This window comes from Cololabis saira, chromosome 5 (genome assembly GCF_033807715.1).
Source record: "Cololabis saira isolate AMF1-May2022 chromosome 5, fColSai1.1, whole genome shotgun sequence".
NCBI classification, from domain to species: Eukaryota; Metazoa; Chordata; class Actinopteri; order Beloniformes; family Belonidae; genus Cololabis; species Cololabis saira.
Genome location: NC_084591.1, coordinates 4709478 through 4730969, shown reverse-complemented (window position 1 = coordinate 4730969; position 21492 = coordinate 4709478).

The window sequence follows — 21492 nt, the reverse complement described above, 5'->3', positions numbered from 1 at the left end:
TTATGAAGGTTCGGGCATGACCACAATTGATGTGTTAGTGTACCATCGGCGCCTTTACATCTGCTACATAGAGGTGAAGAGCAGGAAACATTTTATGAAGTTTGACCTTAGAGTAGTGTAACCTGTGGACTACCTTGTATTGGATTAATTGAATCCTAGCATTAACTGAACTAGACTTTATACCCTCCAAAGCTTTACTCCAGGTGTCATCATTAACTTGAATATTTAATTCCTCTTCCCAAGACTTTTTTATATAGTCAGTATTTGTGTCTAATTCACAGAAAATACCGACAAAATGTGAAACCAAGTGTTTTGACTCTGGAGAGCTCAACAAGGATTTAAGCAGAGGGTGATCCTTCGGTAATGTTTCAAATGATGGAATATTTTGTTTCACATAATCGCTTTATTGTAAATACCTGTAAAAATGAGTTCTGGGTAGTGAAAATTTTGATTGTAGTTGTTCAAAAGATGGGAAGAGCTTATCTATGTAAAGATCTTTTATAGTGGTCATGCCCACTTGGCTCCATTCCTTAAATATGGGATCAGTCACACACACACATACATTCACACACACATACACATAGCCACATACACACTCACGTACACGTATACATATTCATACATTCATGCATGCACACATACACATACACACACACACACACACACACACACACACACACACACACACACACACACACACACACACACACATAGCCACACATATGCATACACACACACAGTTACATTTAGCCACACATACATATACACACTCATACACACACACACACACACATTCACACATATATAGCCACTCAGTCACACACATATACATACCGGTACACATACACACGCATACACAGCCACACAAAACACGCACACACCAGTGTTGTGCAAGTTCATACTTCTGATGAACTAGTTCAAAGTTCAGTTCACATAGTTTAAAAATGAACAGTTCACGTTCATAGTTCACTATTTTCATTTTGAACTAGTTCAAATTCAGTTCATTTCAATATTTTTAGGTGAGAAGTACGAATGAAACGCCCCCCACCGTATACCAGTGGTCTTCAGCCCTGGTCCTCAGGACCCTGTCCTGCATGTTTTAGATGTTTCCCCTCAGAACCCTGATATAAATGACTGTCATTAACAGACTTGTGCAGACCTGGATGACAAGCTGATGACGGCCATTAATTTGAATCAGGTGTGATGATGCAAGAAAACATCTAAAACATGCAGGACAGGGTTGGAGACCCCTGCTGAATACAATCATGTATTGTCCTAGTGACGTTTCAACTTTATTCAGAGGCTGTAAATCTCCAAACATTGTAGTGCATTATCAATTTGTCTACCTGTTACTGGGAAATCAGACCTCTTGGTCTTTCTGGGAACTTTTTTGATTGTTAAGGACGCAGATATTTCCTCACACTGGACGGATGCTTTAACTCCACATGACGTTTCAAATGTGAAGTTGACGAGGCAGACGTTCAGACTTGTTTTCTCAGTGAAGGTGGACATAATTTGCACAGAAAGGTTAATTTCCTACCGTCAGACTCTTTGGGAGACGATGTGTAAAATTCCTGCATATAATGATAAGCGGATCATCATCTGACGGCTCGCTGACGCTGCGACTGCAACGTCTCTCTTCACCTGTCAAGGCTGATTTATGGTTCAGCGTTAAATCGACGGCGAAGACTACGGCGTAAGCCACGCGGCGACGCGAACCATACGGTCCGCACGCCGTGTACGTAGGTGTAACGCGGAACCATAAATCAGCCTACATTCGTAAAGACTGCAAAAAATTCACTGGGTTTGTATGTATATATTTATGTATGTATGCGTATGCGTATGTAGGCGTATATATGTATATATATTAAATATACCAATAATGCACATATATATGCCTTTAGTTTTTACCTACATGGTATCAATCATTAATATGTGTGCAGACAAGGAGGAAAAAAAAAATATGGGATCAGTCATGGAGGGTGAAAAAGCATGATTTTGCCAGATTGGGGAGTGTATAGACAAGTCCGGGAGTCTGCATTTTTTCTTGATTCTCATAAGCCAGTTTTGACTTGGGAACTGGCAACCAAAATGAATAACTAGACCATATCTGGTAGTTTTATGGCCAAGTTTAGATGGTCACAGTCATCTAGAGTCAGTTATGTCAATCAATAAAAAATATGAAAACTGCAGATGTGGGCCAAGTATCGTTTACTATTTAGGTTACTACCAGGGGTTACTGCACAGTACAGTCGGTCTCCAAAAACAGAGTTAGCTCAACTCCACAAGATTCATGTTTAGCTTGATTCAGCTATTCAATTTTTTTCAATTCAATTCAATTTTATTTATATAGCGTCTAATACAACAAAAGTTGGAAGTTGGTTCCATAGTAATGGTGCCTGATAGCAGAACACCCGCCCTCCAAATCTACATTTGGATACTCTAGGAACTACGAGTAAACCTGCACTCTGAGAACGGAGCTATATAGATATTGCTCCCTTGTGAAAAACCTTGATATATGACATGAGACATGAGTCAGAAATGATACATTGTTTAATAGAATTATACCATTTGATATGATTTACTTCATACAGCCAATACTACAGTTCTTAACATTTCTTGATACTTGTTTTTAATTGTAGCTGAAAACAAGTGATTTAATTGTTTCAAATGAGTGATTACCAGTGTGTTAAATATGACTGAATATCTCTGTTGATGTAAGATGATTTCCTCTTCCTCTCTTCCATGCGCTAGCTTCTTAAAGCTTATTTAAGCGAATGTTTGTTAAAAGTGAATCTACACAGAGGTTCTGCTAAGGGTTTGTGTGCAGAAGTAGCAGACATGAGGACAAGGGCACAATAAATGAATGTGATAAAGGGCTTAAAACAGGATCTGCATTTTGTCTGGGGAAATATGTTGAAAATTCTTTAGGATTACTAAAAGAGGTTTTAATTTGAGAGCAAACAATAACGGCGTCGCATTAAAAACAAATGCCTCCCAACGCAGTGAATACAGCTGACTGCATTAACATTTTCACTTTTCAAGTCCTCTCGAGGTCAAACAGTTCTGAAAAGTTTCACAGCTTTTCTGAGGATCTTGTTGCGTTTCTAATGTCAAACTGACTTTTCAGGCTTCTGTTGAGGTCATGGTGCCACAATAAGAAGTAAAGATTGTTTCCATCTCGCTAATAACATGCCACATGGCATTGTTATTCTTTCCTAATTGCATGCTGTGAATTGTTGAAATGGGACTTCCTCAGAGATTTTTAATCTGTGTATTAAACCTATGAATTTGGCATCAACTCTGGTGCTCTGGAGCAGTCAATAACAGTGGTTCCACCATAACCATGCAGTAAATGCTCTGACAAAAACGGAAGGGGCAGATTTGCTTCACTGTATTCATCATTTAAAAAAAGTTAATTTTCTTAAAACAAAATAAACTTGCAGACAATGATAACAATGATATTGTAGGGACAACAATTATTTATTTGTTTTTTTTTCCACCAGTTGCATATATATATATAGATAAATACACATCTCAACTTATGAAAAAAGTGTTTTGGTGGGGTTAAGGTTATGCAAATGACTTGCTTTCCCCCCCATAATGCCTCTGAATAATTTGTGCTTTAGTAAAGGATAGAAGAAAAGAAGAAACAGAAAACACACACACACACACACACACACACACACACACACACACACACACACACACACACACACACACACACACACACACACTTGACTCTCAATGAAAAGTGCATCATTGTCAGCAAAGCTGTGACAGACATATCTGTGAGGAGCAAATCCATGAAAACAGCTTTGATAGATACATTTTTCTCTGTCAAAACTGCACATTTCCTAGCATGCTGTCATTGAAGAGCTTGCTATTTTGGAGGAGCAAGTGCTTCCTTCTGTCAACAATTTTCTCAACTCAGACACTCGACAGAAACAACATTTTGCATTATTCCACAGAAAAAACTCAACGTCAGAGCAACGTAGCTCTAGCATCATTTGACATTGATGTGATTGTATTGATATATAATACTAAAGGCCTCAGTACGGATGAAGAGGCAAAACAAAAAAATCATCGTATTCGTTTCCTTAGTGCCTCTGGTCATTTGTTGTTACCATCTGTGGTTGCGTTACTTCACAAACACACACAGACACAGCGTGTGTTTGGGATGTACGCACTGCACTCATGTAAATATTCAAAAAGATTGGGATCTGAAAATTACAAAGACGTGTGTAAGTGTATGAAAAGATGTCAAAAAGATTGAGTTATTCATGAGGAAGATGAGATGTCTCTTTCTGATACCATGGTAATGGACATTTATAATAGCCATATCATCTTGTGTTATTAGGTAATGCAGTAAAGACTAAAAGTTTGTTTTTAGTTTGCCACAAGAGCAATATTTATGGCTCTATTTCAGGACTCTCTATGTAACTTACATTCACGATTTATGTTGTTGGCGTTTGTGTCGCAATAATTAACCCACCAAATCTGAGGTGGAAGTGCTGCTTCTTTTCTGCAGCGCTGTAGCTCAGTTTCCTTTTGCTCTTTTGTATGTATCTCAGAGATGTAAAATTGAATGAAAATTAAGCAGATATTGTCTGATTCACTGGTGTGAGTAACATCACTGGACAAACCAGTAATGCAGACTGAGCACCTTTAGTCTGATATCACAAACTCACAGACTCTTAATTGATTGGAGGTCATGTCCTTCAGAATAATGAAGCTCCAGACAGTAAAGGTTTCTTTCACTCAAATGGACGTTGTGTCGGTGTTGATCTCTCTGTGACTGTTTCCATGACTGATCAGCTGATTGTAACTCCAGGTAACCCCTCTGACCCCAATCCAATGATCTGTAGCTAGCTATCACCAAAACTATGTTATTTGTCTCAAAATCCACCTCTTCTTCATTGAAAATAAGTGAGAGTTGCCCTGGAAACGCTACCAACCAGGACATACGTATTTGTGACTCACAGACAACACATTTAGCTAGTTGCACAGCACAAAATCAGTTTTCTATTAGATTCTGTTCCCCAGGCTTTATACTTTTATATTGATAGGTGGTGTCATGTCAAGTATTGATGTATTGATGTCAGACTTCTGGCCCTCAACAAGAAGACATTTCAGAAAGGAGGTCATTCCTTCCTACATTAAATTGTTTGGACTTACCCAAGCTCTCTACTGGGTGACTGTGATGTGATTATTATTAATTTATTAGGTTTTATTTGCTCTGCGACAATATAACAACCTTTCTGTGTGAGCAGAGTGAAGTGAATTGTTTTGAAATTAACTGGGGTTAAAGAAAAAAATAACAATTTAAAAAGATTTAATGTTACGATTAAGTGCTGCACAGTACACACGTTTTGGATGCTTTCAGCATTTATTTAATAAACTGCATGCCATATTTGCCACCAAATATTTGAATGTTCTTCACAGTGATTTTAAGTTCACAAAAGAATACTTACTTTGAGCTAAAAGTACAATTGCCTGGTCACAAGCCGGGACTGACATGTTCAAATTAAGGCTTTCACAGGTGTATAAGAAATACTGGCTTAGAAAAAGGACAGATGAGAAATAAGATCAATAAACATTTCAGTTGGTTCAACCCAGCCTGTGTTTATATGTCAGCCTTAAATGGGTCAAAAGTGGGGGACAAATAATGGGTCCTGACTGAGTGGGTTTGTGGATATAGACTTTTAGTGGCATCTCGCTAGTTATTCGGTGATGCTTCACACGAAGCCCATAGTCCCTACATGGTTCTGCTGCCCTTTGCTTCTATGCCTTTTAAGACCACTTGCATCCCTTTTGGGCTCCAGATATTTGGCCCACACAGTCATCCCATTTAGGGCTTGAATTACTGACACCATATGAGACCCATTTGAAATCCAAGCCCACTCTCTACCCAAACAACCTGCTTTTAATCCAAATGGGCCCATTTGGACCTGCTGCCTGGGTCTCAGTAGTTGAACTACAGTAGTTTCTGTGCCCTGACATTGAACATGCTCACCTGGTGGTTCAGTAGAGCATACAATTGTTAATCTCGATAAAAAAAGGACTCCTCCAGGTCATGGTCCATGTGAATAACATTTTTTTTTAATTAAAACACTGAGATTTCAGGGAGCAATTTAAAAAACAGCCCTGATATCAAGGTACCTTTCCTTTGCCACATTTCCTTCTATTCATCTATGTTTCTGAGGAAAATATACTCCCACTAACATCATCAATCTGGCTGCCTTTTCAAAATAAGATTTTGCCATCTGAAGTCTAAGTTTATGAAAAATTTGTGCAGTTTGTGAAATATTACCAAGCTGAAAGGCTTTGCTTTATTGTTCATGTGCCTATGCCACTTTTTTCATGAAAATGTCTATCTTTTCAAATGTGTGAACCCTCATCTTTGTTATTTTACCTTGATTTAGCGGCATGTTTTTGTCGCAGTCTCACGGCACAGACATTGTGAGCCATTAGTCTGGGAAAAAGATCAACAACTCAATGATAGTAATCAGAAGTTGCAATTTGACAAGTCCAGCTCCATACAGTTTGGCTCAAATCTTTTTCCAATCATAATTGTATAATTTCACACATAATGTAATGATACAAATGCATTCAGGCCACAAGGGACAAAGTATGTTCAAGTATTTGTGAAAGAGTATTTGGAGTGTCTTTTCTGGGTATTTCCTTCACTGAAAAATAAAGACATTAAATCATCAGACTGAGCCATCTCATTAAAGCTCCAGTGTCTTCAGACGGTTGGTGCCAGAAACTATGTGGAATTAATCCAGAGGAAACCTGTGGACTGAAAGACACAATTATGAGAGCCATGCTGCTAAAAAAAAATTAAATCTGCACCGACCCCCCGCCCTCAACCTGCCTGGAACAAGACTAAGGGCCAAATCCACAAAGAATAGATTGCGCCCGCAAATAGCGCTGTGAATTGCGCCGCATTTGCGCCCGCAATTTACCCCGCTTTAAGGTCCTATTCACAAAAGATTTTGCTCTAATGATATACCGGCGCAAACACGCCCATAAATTTTTGCAGCCGAGTGCAATTTGCGCCTGTGATCGCAATCAGCCAGGTGGCAAATTATATAAATGTTGCCTTTGCATCAAGAACACAGTAGACACGAGAATGGCAGAGAGAAAGCGAAAAATGAAATTCACAGACCACGAGTTAAATGTCCTGACCAACGAGGTGCAGAGGCATTCCTCCAAACTTCAGACAAGAAATTTAACTCCGACAGAGAGAAACCATAACTGGGAATCAATATCCCAGTCTGTCAGTGCTGTTGGCTTTTACAAACGCACACCTTCAGACTGCAAAAGAAGGTGGCATGATCTGAAAAGGAGGACTAAAGAAAAAATATCATTCAACAACTCACAAGCATGCTGGCAGAGGTCCACCACAGGAGCAACAGTTAACCGACATCGAAGAAATAGTGCAGCAAACTCTCCAGCCTGAACAAGTTCTTGGCCTGGAGGGAATTGACACAGGCAACCTTCAAGAATTTGAAGGTGTGTATAGGCTATAGGCCACTATGTTCCCAAAAATGCCTTTTTCTGTATGCAACATATGTCATATGTTCAACTGGGATTATTTTGTTTAAAAATATAACATATTTAATTGTGCCACCCCTTTTTAGATCAGCCGATGCCTGGCCCTTCCTGTACCAACACAGTGGTCACCCAAACTCAGGAGGACACCCCCCCATCCCACCTCACACCATCCACCTCAATGCCCAGACAAAATCTGGTGGACAGTCCACCCCCCTCAGCAAGGACGGATTATCATGACCACGGGCCCTGGACACAAACTCGCTATGGGCCCCTACCTACAATAATATCCTACGTGCATGGTGCATGCCCTCCCCAATCACTCAGTTTGGTCTCACAATGGCGCAGAGAATCCACAATCACACAGTGTGATTGTGGATGGCGGAGTGGCGGAGCGTGGGTCTCAGTACAGAGGGGGCGGAGCATTCTCAATGGGCCCTTATGATAGTCATTTTAACGTTAGACAACACCTCATCCTGCCCATCAAACAACATTTATTCTCATTTTTATTGAGCCAAGCCTATAGGCCTATGCTGCAGAAAGCAGAGTAAAGTCTCACACACACACACACACACACACACACACACACACACACACACACACACACACACACACACACACACACACACACACACACACACACACACACACACACACACACACAGGCCTGACAGCTGTCAATCACATGGAGCTGAATACTCAGATAGTCACGGACTGACTCAGTTCCATCTTTGATACAGCTTAAATACAAAAAAACAAAAACATTACACAATCTATTTAGATAGATATAGACACAGCGGTCTATAACATCATTTCTGAGCTCTATAACAGAGAATAGACTCGGCGGTCTCGTTGACAACAACACAAAGCTCATTCAAATAGGCAGGTGGTCAAAGCTACCACAACATTCTGATAAATAAATTATTTATGAAGCTTCCACTGACTCACCAATGGTAGTTGACTCTTCCATAAAACTTTGTACATGCTTAGTCCTCTTTTAAAGTTTAGCGCTCATCTCCTAAATGGCCGCAAATTTGCCGAGTCGGCAAATTGGCTAACTGTTTAAGGCTGATTTATGGTTCCGCGTTTCACCAACGCGGCGCCTTCGGCCTAGGATACGCGGCGATGCGCACGGACGGTGCGCGTCGCCGCGTACCCTACGCCGTAGGCTTCGCCGTACCCTACGGCGGAGGCTCTGCGTCGATTTAACAGCTCACAGCCCTGATGCGTTCAGGACAGTTGTAAAGTAGGAATTAGTCTACACTGACCGCACAATGCACATTTTATCGTAATTATAGCCTACAATTTACGATTATATATGAACGTATCACACAAAACGGGGCCATATGAGCTTGTAAATTTATTTATTATTTATTTTTATTATTAATTTACACATTAAAAAAAAAAAAAAAAATGTTTGAAAGCCGAGGGCTCCAGGGCCCTGGGCACATGCCCACTTTGCCCATGCGGTAATCCGTCTATGCCCCTCAGTGCCTGTCAATTATGAGGACATAGACAAACTTCTCTGTGCTGAACAACAAAAACAAACTCCTGCACAGGAACAATATGCCTCAACCCTAAAGGGAGTAACATTTGAATTGAGAGGCTTGCTACGTGTACTTGAGCCAGTAGCCAGTAGCTCACGTCTGCCAGAGTGCTGCATCCGTCCAAACAACCCGGTGGCAATTAAGAGACAGGAAAGAGAAAAAATAAGAGTGTCATGAGGTTACTAAATAATTTGTTTATTCGTTTATATAACGACCTTATTTGTCATTCACTTTGTGTTCTCGTTTTCATTCTCAATAAAAGAGTTTGAGCAGAGCTGTCCATGGTCCTGAATCTTATGTGCTGATTTATAACCTATATAAGTTAGAGCGGAGCCATCCATGGTCCTGACTCTGAAGGCCGAAATACAGCCCACTGTGACCTTGTAATGTGGCTAGTGAATTGCTATTTTCATTGTGTGAAGTTCAATTGGATTGATTGTTTGTTTGTGTTGGCCTTACTGCTGAATTCGCTTTCGTTTGTGAAACACTGCGGTTAGTGGACGACCCGCTTAACTCCTGAGCCACAGCCGCCCCGAAACTACTAACAGACTATATTTAACAGACAATTCCACCTTGCTTAAGTCAAACAAGGTGGAATTGTTGCAGAGACGAGATCGTTTGCAACTGAAAACATAGCATATCACTGGAAATGTTAAGAAATTGAAAACACAGCACAGTACTGGGTAGTCAAGTCCATTTTATTTAGCGCCAAATCACAGCAGCAGTTTTCTCAAGGCACTTTTCAAAAAGAGCAGGTGTAAACCATTCTCTTTAATTTACAGAGACCCACCATTTCCCAAACATAACGTTGAAATACGGAATACAGCATTTTACTGGAAATAACGTTGAAGATAGTTTGTCTGACATGCCTGCCCTCTTCTGCTCGCACATCAGGCAGTGGGGCAGGTGGCTCCTCTTCATCAGGGTCAGAGTCATGCTCATCCTCGCGCTCCACAAGGCGCAGACCGGCTCTCATGGCTACGTTGTGGAGGATGCAGCACACAACCATGATCTGGCATACCTTGGGGGGACTGTACAGCATAGCCCCACCGCTACGATCCAGGCATCTGAACCGGCTTTTCAGGATGCCAAAGGTGCGCTCAATCACACAACGTGTCCTGATGTGTGCCTGGTTGTAGGCCGCTTCCCCGTCAGTTGATGGACTGCGCACTGGAGTCATTATCCACGGTTGCGGCTGGTAGCCGCTGTCACCTATTATACAAAAGCACATATTTTTCCCACATTTGCAATCAATATTAAAAGACAAATGTTTTCTATAAACAAACGTTCTTACCCAGTAACCAGCAGTTGTCATCCATGTTCTGCAACATTCTGTGGACACTGCTGTTTCTAAAGATGCCTGGAACGTGAGAACACTTATGGACAGTGCCTCCAGTAATCGCCCAGAAAGAAGATCTGCGATCATTGCCAAGGAGCTGAAAAAGTGGAAGATCGACATTGCTGTCCTGTCTGAAACCCGCCTTGCCGAGGAGGGGTAACTAAAGGAGGAGAAAGGGGGATACACCTTTTTCTGGAAGGGGAAAACCGCTCACGAACCCAGGAATCATGGAGTGGGTTTTGCCATCAGGAATCGGCTCATCTCCCAACTCTCCGAATCTCCAGTAGGCATAAATGAGCGTCTCATGACTCTTCAAATGAGGCTCTCAAACGACCAGATGGCAACGGCTGTGGGTGCCTATGCACCAACTTTGGACTCACAGGATGAAGACAAGGAGACCTTTTATGCAACCCTCGACAAGGTTCTATCGGACATCCCAAAAGAAGATAAGATCCTTCTGCTTGGGGATTTCAATGCCAGGGTCGGCAAGGATCACCAGCTCTGGAAAGGCACTCTAGGCAGAGAAGGTGTTGGAAATGTCAACTCCAACGGAGTCCTCCTCCTGTCAAACTGTGATGAACATGAGCTGGTAATTACCAACACCCTTTTTCGCCAGAGGAACAGGCTAAAAACCTCCTGGATGCATCCCAGATCAAAGCGCTGGCATCTCATAGACTATGTGATCGTCAGGGCCAGAGATCGAAAGGATGTTAACATCACCAGGGCCATGATCTGTGCGGATGACTGCTGGACAGACCATCACCTCATCCGCTCCACAATGAAAATCCAGCTGCGGCAGAAGAGGAGGGCACAGAAGAGATTTCTCTGCCCTAAATTTAACACCAACAGCCTTGGAGACCCAGACAGGGTACAACATCTTCAAAACAGCCTGTCTGTGAAACTGCCAGAAGAATACCCTGAGGATGTGGAAGAACACTGGAAGGCTTTAAAGACCACACTACTTGAGACAAACAAGGAAACCATCGGCTACAAGACCAGGACACACCAGGACTGGTTTGATGACAATGACATCGAAATAGAACACCTAATTGATGCCAAAAGGAAAGCCTTTTGTTCTCGGCAGAGCAACATCAACTGCAGGGACAAGAGGCAGGCCCACGCTGTGGCAAAGGCACTTGTCCAGAGCAGTGTGAGAGAGCTGAAGAACCAATGGTGGATGGAGAGGGCCTTGGAAATCCAGAGGCTAGCTGACTCTTTCTTTAATGCCACCAAGGCTGTTTATGGGCCAAGCTATCGAGGCCTGAACCCCTTCCGCTCTAAAGATGGACAAGTACTGCTGAAGGACGACGTAGGTATCAGCTCTAGATGCCGAGAACATTTCCAGGAGCTCCTGAATCGAGACACCACAGTTGAGATGGAAACCATCAACCAGATCCCTCAGCGACTCATCATGGAGCACTTGGGTGATCCCCCTACTGAAACTGAGGTCACCGATGCCATCAAGAGACTGAGCAACAACAAGGCCCCCGGACCAGATGGAATTCCAGCTGAAATCATCAAGCAGGGTGGAACAACTCTCCTTAGCCACATCCACAGCCTCCTTGGTAAAATCTGGGAGAAGGAGGAAATCCCAGCTGAACTCAGGGACGCCTTAATTGTCACCATCTATAAGAAGGGTGATAAGGCGGACTGTAGTAACTACAGAGGCATCTCCCTGTTGTCCACAACAGGAAAAATACTGACCCGTATTTTGGCCAACCGATTGCTGCCATTGTCAGAAGACATCCTCCCAGAGTCGCAGTGTGGCTTTCGTCCTGCTAGGGGAACCTCGGACATGGTTTTTGTAGCACATCAACTGCAGGAAAAATGTCACGAACAACATATACCACTGTACATGGCCTTCATTGACCTCACAAAGGCCTTTAACTCCCTTCAACGTCACTACTGGGGTAAAGCAGGGCTGTATCATTGCACCAACCCTGTTTGCCATCTTCATCTCAGCCATCCTCCACCTCACCAGCCAGAACCTACCTGAGGGTGTCAAGTTCATGTATAGGACAGATGGCAGGCTCTTAAACCTGAACAGGTTTACGGCAAAGGGCAAGATTCTAAGCTCTTCCATCACAGAGCTTCAGTACGCAGATGACAATGCTCTAGTTGCTCATTCTTAGGCTGACCTCCAGAACATCTTAGATGCTTTTGCCAGAGCATACTGACTCCTGGGACTTGATATTAACATCAAGAAAACTCAGATCCTGTACCAACCAGCTCCTGGCACACACCCCCCAACCTCCCACATTCTATATGGGAGACAAAATGTTGGAAAATGTAGATCAATTTGCCTACCTTGGCAGTCTTCTTTCCATAAGAACTGTCATTGACGCTGAGATACACCATCGCATAGGGTGTGCCAGCGCAGCTTTTGCTAGGCTGAGGAAGAGGGTTTTTGAGAATCGGGACATCCATGTCAAAACCAAACTACTTGTCTACCAAGCAGTAGTTTTACCCACTCTGCTCTATGGGGCCGATAGCTGGACCATCTACAGCAAACATCTGAAGACCCTGGAGCGGTACCACCAGCGATGTCTCAGAAAGATCCTCAGGATCGGCTGGGAGGACAGGCGGACTAACATCAGCGTCCTGAAGGAGGCCAGCATCCCCAGCATCACCACAACCATCATCCGCCACCAGCTGCGATGGACAGGCCATGTTGTACGCATGCCTGAAAACCGCCTCCCAAAGCAAATGCTGTACAGACAACTGAAGGAGGGGAAACATACCCAAGGACGGCAGAAGAAGCGATATAAGGACAATATCAAAACCCACCTGAAGAAATGCCACTTCAACCTCAACACCTGGGAGGAGGTTGCTCTCCGGAGGGACATGTGGAGCAGCATGGTCCATGAAGGCATATCACAGCTGGAAAAAGGACATCCACTGTGCCGCGAAAACCAAGAGGCAAAGGAAGGAGAGATCTGCCACCAAAACCGCTCTCCGCACCACCACCAGTACCCAGTCAAGCTGTCATAAATGCCCCCACTGCGCAAGAGACTGTGGATCAAGGATCGACCTCTACAGCCACCTGAAGACCCACAGACGACCAGACTCACCGACAGGAGGACAATCATACTTGTTTTGAGTGATACTCGTTTCACCGCTGCTGCTGATGATGATGGTGTGTGTGTGTGTGTGTGTGTGTGTGTGTGTGTGTGTGTGTGTGTGTGTGTGTGTGTGTGTGTGTGTGCGTGTGCGTGTGTGTGTGTGTGTGTGCCGCTTTTAATGTTGATGTAAAGCACTGAATTACCTTGTGTTGAATTGTGCTATACAAATAAGCTTTCCTTGCCTTCTAGCCCAGTCTACGGACACCGTCTTCACACTCAGTATTTCTCAACATCCCATTCAGTGCTTTCGTCATCAGATTAGACAAAAAAAAGCTTAATAAATGTCCTTTGTTCATGAGCACTGACTCAATGCCAGCTAACTGGGGAGTGTGTGTTTTTGTGTATTTTGCCATTTAGCTGTCACTGTTGTTGACTAAACTGACAAAAAGCTTCTTTTTTTCTTTTTTTTTTTTAGATTAATCTGGTTTGTGTGTGTTTGCACATGAGAGAACTGTTTCAGGCTTCAACGTCTACGTTTGCAAACACAGTCATGTCAAAGAGAGATGTTGAAATAGGTCACAGATGTGTGTGTGTGCGTGTGTGTGTGTGTGTGTGTGTGTGTGTGTGTGTGTGTGTGTGTGTGTGTGTGTGTGTGTGTGTGTGTGTGTGTGTGTGTGTGTGTGTGTGCGTGTGCGTGTGTGCACAGTGAGGAAGTTTGTTGGGAAACACAAACAAGAATTAAATATCCAGTCACGTTTCAATACTAACATGAATGATATTTTTCTCCTCTCATCATGACATTTCATCACTGTCATGTCTCTGAGCTGATGGCCGCTAGAGAGAACTCAGAGAACAAGCAGTGCAGGTCGCTGCGTGCATATTTGTAAAGCTGCAGAAATAAAGCCGTGATTGGGGTTTTATTCAGGGGACATTTCTGATGTGAAGATTACTACCTTTTTTTACTTTGTTTTTTTCTTAATCTCAGCACCATTTGCTTGCTCAACATGTCCTGGTCAAACTATTTTTCCCCTCTTTATTATAACCAATCGAAATATGATTTGTTTGGGGTATTCACTATTGCAATGCTAATTTGGTCATTAGCGTGCCTATTTATGTACATTTCCCAGCTGAATGTAAGGTTACTGGATAAATTAGTAGCAAAAGGTACACACACTGAAGATAAGTCCCAAAGAATAAACAGCAGATGTATTTACTTTGATTAACAGTTATTTGGTAAAGAGATCATTTGGAAGATTAAATTCTAGCTCTCCATGTGCATTAATGCTGTTACCGAGCGGATTTATATTGTGTGGTGAACTAAACTGTGTGGTACCACAATGCCAAGAGGTAAACCCATAAGCAATGGTATTAGAGAAGCAATTTTTGCAGCACATCTATTTCGAAAGGATTAATCATTTAAAAAATTGGGATTCAGTGAGAAAGTTTATTCACATGTAGATAGCATTGATGACAATTCCCAATTTTCTCTAAAGTAAACATCTGGGAATTTCCCCCCCCAAACGTGAGTGTCCAATGCTCTGAGAACTGAAAAAAACTCAAAAGCTAATTCTTTGATTTTCAGAATCAGAAGGAAGTTTATTGCCAAGTAGTTTAACACACACTTTACAGGCCTCACTGAGCATGATCGCAAGTTCATGACAGTACGGTTTTGTTTGGAAAAGTCGCCAGGATAAAGCCTCTTCTGTCTAAAAATATGAAAGCACTTTTTCTTTTTTTTTCTTTTTTTTGTCTGCATATATATTAATTGTTAATACCATGTTGGTAAGGACCTAAGGCATATATATGCATTTTTAGTATATTATATCATATATATTTTAATATATCATATATATTTATTTTATATATATGTATATATATATATTTTATGTGAAGGGAGGGGGTGAGGGGGGGTGCTGGGGGGTGACATCCGCTGCTAGCACTTTTCTTTTTAAACTTTTGCGCCCTAGTGGCCTGCAAGATCACATCTCATCATCTCAATTTCTTCTTTTAATGATTCAAGTTTCCAGTCAGTAATTAAGCTTTAATTTCATAATTAGGTCTTTAAATCAAAGCTGTGCGAGCGCCTTTATTACCAGTAATAAGAGCAGAAATGGGGTGAGACAGAGGGGGAATACAAGCACCAAATGACCACAGGTCAGGACTCGGGCCTGGTTAAGCTGCACAAGGACTGTAATCTTTGTGTATGGGATAGCTGTTCAAACATGTGAGCTGCTGTATTTGGCATCCCATTTAAGATTCACAAAACTGTATCTGAACAAACCACAAGAGACATGTGGATAGATGAGACCAAGGGAAGTCATTTGGCCTTAACACCTAGCACTATGTTTGGTAAGCTGGAGTCCAGTCGTGGTGTTTTTTGGGAAAATTTACATTTGATTTTGAAAACTGACAAGCTTCTCTCTCCTGTTCAAAGTTTATTTAGACGGGACAATGCATATTTATTAACACTACATTAAGCAGTGTAACCAGACACACTCACACTCACACCTACGGGCAATTTAGAATGATCAATTAACCTAGTATGCATGTTTTTTGGACTGTGGGAGGAAACCCATGCAAGCACGGGGAGAACATGCAAACTCCACACAGAAAGGTCCTGCTGGGCCTGGGAGTCGAACCGGGAACATTCTTGCTGTGAGGCAACAGTGCTAACCACTAAGCCACCGTACTGCCTAAGTAATTCTCCTATTCTAATGTACGACTTCCTGCAAGCTTGAGCCATGTGACACAGTTTAGCCACAGCAGAGCAACAATTCAGGATTCAGGAGCTATTAGTGTGTATCTTTATTTGAGCAGATAGTCACTTCTGGGATGCTTCTAGCAGTTTTGTTGGGACCACTCATACTGACGAGGCTGCCTGCAACCCACAGCAACTGGCCTTCCATTGCCAGTAGGAACCAGACATAATGGAGATGTCCTCATCTGAAGGAAGCCAAGGAGGAGGAGTTGGACGGCTTACACTTGTTCAAAACTGGGTCATGCAACAGGACAGTCTAAGCCACAGCAGAATATCATAATGACTCAAAAATAAAGGAAGATTTCCCAATGGCCTAGTCCAAGTCCAGGCCAAAAGAAAGGCTGTGGTGGGACCTCCATGAACTGAGGCAATGTTGTAAAGCAGGACGGGCCAAAATTCCTTCACATAAATGTAAGAGACTGATACTCATACAGCAAATGCTGACTGTTAGTCATTGTTACTCAAGGTGGATGTACAAACTACTGAATGATGGGCTACTTAATATCGCCCACACAATTTCTTTATTCTCTTTTTATTCTTTTGGCCTATTTTTTTTTTCTTTGTACCTTTATTTTATTATTTGTAGTAAATCATCTGAGGTTGTATTTACTTAATACATGCTATGATCAAATTATTATTTTTTTTTTAAATAAAAGCATTATTACAGACTTTTGTTATATAGTTTGGCTTTTCAGTTGAATAAAGGATGGAAATCAGAATGAAGCGGGTATAGAAAACTGAACTGAGTCAAACTGAGTCATATTATAACCTTATGGGTGCCATGACTTAAGCTGTTCTGTCTCTAGAATGTGGAAATGTAGGTTTCACTTCATGGTTTCTATAGTTAATCTAACAGATAGCTTTGTTTCTTGAGGTGGTTTATGTCATATGAGAGAGGCTTAAAAGATTAATTGGTTTAATATTTTCATGACTAACTTGTTGTGATGTTCACCCAGGTGTACGTCAGTTAGAGTTGTTCAGTTTCTCACAAAAAAATGACAAATTCAAAAAGCATTTAAAAAGCTATAAACACATCCAAAAGTCTTCACAAACAACTATTTGAAAAGTAGCCAGTAACTGGTGTCAATACAAGGGCAATTGTTTACTTGTTTTAATTGCATGCAATTTTATTATGTTGTTGAATTGTTACTTTAAAAAACAGATTGAAAAAAGGCTTGTTTTGTACAACTTGCGTGTTTTTATATTTGAAGTGGAATGGCTTTAATAATGTGTTTTGTTATTAATTTCCCATTTCCTCTTTCACACTCGACTGGTGATTTCCTCCCTTCCTAAACTTCTAAGAACTGTTAAATGGGATCTGAGAAAACAGTGCTTCCGTGTGATGCTGCATTCTGCTTGCATAAATTGATTTAAACCCTTCGTATCTGCCACAAACATAAATGGCACTTAATCAAGTGGCCTAAAAGGTATGAAGGATGGAAGATTGGAAATAAATGTAGAGTTGATGCTCTGACGATACGGATGAGTTTTTAATCAATTTCATGCTTGAAGTCTTTACATTGTTACTGAGCTCATTTAGCCATATCCAGATTTGATCCAACTGCTAAACAAACGCATGATGTATCCTGGATTACACTGCTAAATATGTGTAATGTTTTTTCTCTTATTTTATATTCAAATCATGTTACATATTACAGGTAAAAATAAGTGTAGACATTTTCCTGATCACTGAGACAACTGTGTGGTCTCCTGTATCTTCTTTAGGGGCCTTACAAGTTCAAGCGTTTGGCAGAGATGAAAAGGAATCATTAAGTGAGCCACCGAAGGCTCAATTCCTCGACCCATTAATAAATTACCTTTTGTAGAGATTAAGAAAAACCTTGACAGAATCAATCAAGGTTGTTTTTGTTAATTGTATACCAAAGGATAGCCTGAGATGAAAAGGATGTAATTAAGTCTCTCTGAAACTGCATCTCGTCTCAGCTGGGTGACATTTTTTTGCTTCTGCAGTTTTTTGAACGCTGAACGAGTTACATAACCTGGATATCCCACTTTCCAATTGTGCAACACTAAAGGAAGTATGTGCTCCTCTGTCTCACAGGCCAGTGCCATTAGAACGGCTGTGGCCACTTGGCAACAAACTGCCGTGCAACAGCCCTGGCGTTTTACACGTTTTTACTTGCAGAGTACACAGTGCGCACTAGGAATGGTCGATATTTTACCGTTCACGATAAACCGTAAATTCCCCACGGTAAGAATTTGTCATCTTGCGGTAAAAATTACGTTTTTGTGTAAAGCTGATTTAAGGAAGGGAGAAAGGAAGGAAGGAAGGAAGGAAGGAAATGAGCCTGAAAGAAAGAAAGAAAGAAAGAAAGAAAGAAAGAAAGAAAGAAAGAAAGAAAGAAAGAAAGAAAGAAAGAAAGAAAGAAAGAAAGAAAGAAAGAAAGAAAGAAAGAAAGAAAGAAAGAAAGAAAGAAAGAAAGAAATGAGCCAGAAAGAAAGAAAGAAAGAAAGAAAGAAAGAAAGAAAGAAAGAAAGAAAGAAAGAAATGAGCAATGAGCCAGAAAGAAAGAAAGAAAGAAAGAAAGAAAGAAAGAAAGAAAGAAATGAGCCTGAAAGAAAGAAAGAAAGAAAGAAAGAAAGAAAGAAAGAAAGAAAGAAAGAAAGAAAGAAATGAGCCTGAAAGAAAGAAAGAAAGAAAGAAAGAAAAGAAATGAGCCTGAAAGAAAGAAAGAAAGAAAGAAAGAAAGAAAGAAAGAAAGAAAGAAAGAAAGAAAGAAAGAAAGAAAGAAAGAAAGAAAGAAAGAAAGAAAGAAAGAAAGAAAGAAAGAAATGAGCCTGAAAGAAAGATAGAAAGAAAGAAAGAAAGAAAGAAAGAAAGAAAGAAAGAAAAGAAATGAGCCAGAAAGAAAGAAAGAAAGAAAGAAAGAAAGAAAGAAAGAAAGAAAGAAAGAAAAGAAATGAGCCAGAAAGAAAGAAAGAAAGAAAGAAAGAAAGAAAGAAAGAAAGAAAGAAAGAAAGAAATGAGCCTGAAAGAAAGATAGAAAGAAAGAAAGAAAGAAAGAAATGAGCCTGAAAGAAAGATAGAAAGAAAGAAAGAAAGAAAGAAAAGAAATGAGCCTGAAAGAAAGAAAGAAAGAAAGAAAGAAAGAAAGAAAGAAAGAAAGAAAGAAATGAGCCTGAAAGAAAGAAAGAAAGAAAGAAAGAAAGAAAGAAAGAAAGAAAGAAAGAAAGAAAGAAAGAAAGAAAGAAAGAAAGAAAGAAAGAAAGAAAGAAATGAGCCTGAAAGAAAGAAAGAAAGAAAGAAAGAAAGAAAGAAAGAAAGAAAGAAAGAAAGAAAGAAAGAAAGAAAGAAAGAAAGAAAGAAAGAAAGAAAGAAAGAAAGAAAGAAAGAAAGAAAGAAAGAAAGAAAGAAAGAAAGAAAAAAAGAAATGAGCCTGAAAGAAAGAAAGAAAGAAAGAAAGAAAGAAAGAAAGAAAGAAAAGAAATGAGCCAGAAAGAAAGAAAGAAATGAGCCTGAAAGAAAGAAAGAAAGAAAGAAAGAAAGAAAGAAAGAAAGAAAGAAAGAAAGAAAGAAAGAAAGAAAGAAAGAAAGAAAGAAAGAAAGAAAGAAAGAAAGAAATGAGCCAGAAAGAAAGAAAGAAAGAAAGAAAGAAAGAAAGAAAGAAATGAGCCAGAAAGAAAGAAAGAAAGAAAGAAAGAAAGAAAGAAAGAAATGAGCCTGAAAGAAAGAAAGAAAGAAAGAAAGAAAGAAAGAAAGAAAGAAAGAAAGAAAGAAAGAAAGAAAGAAAGAAAGAAAGAAAGAAAGAAAGAAAGAAAGAAAGAAAGAAAGAAGGATAAATTCCAGTTGATGAGTTTTTTGTGTAACAAACATGGCGGATCTAATAGATTTATAGTTAAAAAAGTGGAGTTTGATTGGTATTTTTTTATCGTCATTTTTATCGTTATCGGGATAAATGCCAGAAATGATCGTGATACATTTCTTAGTCCATACCGCCCATCCCTAGTGCGCACCCACACAAGCCGGAGTGAGTAATTATTCCTTGAAAATGTGGTCATCGTCCCTGCGATCATGACAGCATTTGTGCAGAGTCTTTAATGTGGCCTGACACAGACGGGCTTCGTGATTTTCCTCCAGCTGTTTCTATGAAATGACTTCAAGTATCACTGTTGATGAGGCCCTTCACTGTCGGTTGATGTAGTCGGTCATGGTGTATAGGGGGCATTTTAGATATCATAATCACGTTGCATCACATCCATGAGTTCTTAGCATCGTCTTCAGGCCTGTTCATTTAGTGCCGCCATGGGCTTTTAATGAGGGGCACATTGTGGAGAGAGGCAGCAGCAATGTGATTTTAATAGGCTCACTAGGGTCCACTGGGAGTGGAGAACAGTCATTGCATTAGTTCTCTTGGAGCGTATAATTTAAGTAAGCGAGGGCAACCGGGATGTTGCCTGCTTGTCGAAGTTTAGTCCTATGGAGGCGGTGAGTCAATGAGATGTCATGTCTACTTCCAATGTAGATAAGGTGTTTGGAACAAGTTAACCTTTTCCTCGTTTGTTATGTGTCTGCGTACCCATTTTTTGTTCCAGTGTGAAATGAGAAATCTTTGCTGCAAACGGGCAAATCAGAGCTCACATGGGGCTCACGAGGCAGAGGCATGTGGCACCTGAACATTAGCCTTCAATCGAAATGAGAAAAGATGAGAGGGGCTGGTCGGGGGTGGGGTGGAGCAGCCGTGTGTTCAGGGTTTGGCTAACAGCTATTTCCTGTCTGCCTTTTTCATTCTCCCGCTCCTCGGTCGCCGGCTGTTAAAGCCCAACACCTCAGGCGCTGCAATTATAGGTACAGTAAAGATGAAAGGTCACAACTGTAACCAGAGGAGGAGGAAGTGATAGAATGAAGAGGTAGGACATTACAACTTTCTACAGCCACTCGAGGCCAGGCGTAGAACATGAACATTTGCTAGTAATGCCAGCCAAAAGCCTCACTTATTGACCATACAAAGCATTATTCCCTGACCTTTTTCCTTACTGTTGCCCAGAACTATATGATCCGTTAGAAAAAGAAACTTTACCTCCGTTGGAGACTGTCCAGTGGTAACAATGCAATTGTTTTCAATTCTGAGTCATCTCACATCCATTGAAGTGGCCCAAATAATGAGTACAGAATGTTATGGCTGAACAAGGTGAGCTGGACGTTACAAAGTGTACTTTAACCTCAGTTTGAAAAGGCCGGTGCTGTTGCCTCCCAGCCAGAAGGTCCTT